Source organism: Trypanosoma rangeli, assembly GCF_003719475.1.
Source record: "Trypanosoma rangeli strain AM80 chromosome Unknown Tra_15.4_contig_00009, whole genome shotgun sequence".
Lineage (NCBI taxonomy): Eukaryota > Euglenozoa > Kinetoplastea > Trypanosomatida > Trypanosomatidae > Trypanosoma > Trypanosoma rangeli.
In genome coordinates this window covers 59,324-60,345 of record NW_021705753.1, presented here as the reverse complement: position 1 = coordinate 60,345, position 1,022 = coordinate 59,324, and the positions used below count along the sequence as shown (strand labels likewise).

Here is a 1,022-nt window from a genome sequence, read left to right as displayed (position 1 = left end):
CGGCTCCGGCAGCCAAATGCCGTTGCTGCGTGTAACTCGTGAGCAGCACCGCCGCTGCATTCTGGAACGCCAGCAATGAAAGGAAAAGCAAGTTTACTGAACAACACGCATGGGCCCAGGTGTAGCTCACCAACAACGTCGGTCTCTGCATACCACTAACCCCTAGCAGAAACAAAAAATAATAATAATAATCTACCGGCACACTCTTCTTTGCTACCGCAGATAATTACCTCGAAAACGCTTGCTTGCAGCCGGGTGCAATAAGAAAAGGCCAGGAAGCAAAACCACCACCTCCAACGACGGAGCTCCTTTTCCTTCTGCGCTGATGCTCCGCCGTACAGCAAAACGCACCCACCCTCCGCCACTCCTGCTAATAATAATCGTGGTGGTGATTAAGACGTTGGTGAGGAGCCGCAAAATGATGCAACCCACCACCAATGTAGAGTGAGGAAGAGGGAGAGGGAGAGGGAGAGGGAGAGGGGAGAGGGAGGGAGCTCTAGTGACAAAAAAAAAAAAAAAAACGAGGAAAACAACACATGCACGAGAGATGGAAGGAAAAAAAAAACAAACCAATAAAGAGGGAGAAGCTGCAGTGATAGCCAGTCACCTCAGATGCAAGTACGTCTGGCAGACCCAACAACACAACCAGAGGACGGATGCAGGGAAGCAAAAAACAATATCAACAACAAAATATGCACTATGCTGCCACTAAAGACCAAGAGCGCGCCTTTCTGCATTCACATCAATATTATCGTGCCGTCGCTTCACCTTGAAGGGAATGTTTAGTGCGTCGCAAAACCCACTCATCTTACGCACCGCAAAACGGCTCATAATAACAACCGACACACCAGAGATTCCAAACCTTCCAACACGCCCGCACCAATGCGCGTAGTCCAAGGCAGATTGGGGAGTGGCCAAAATCATGACATGAGTGAGATCGTTGATATCAATACCACGAACCGCAGAGGAAAGGCAGAGAATAAATTGTCGAACAGGCACCTCCCCTACGAAAGATGAATTGG

At 49.1% G+C, this 1,022-nt stretch overlaps 1 pseudogene; it reads right to left on the bottom strand.

The window, feature by feature from the left end:
- Positions 1-209: 209 nt before the first annotated feature.
- Positions 210-702, bottom strand: TraAM80_00518 (hypothetical protein; annotated as a pseudogene).
- Between the last annotated feature and the right edge of the window lie 320 nt (positions 703-1,022).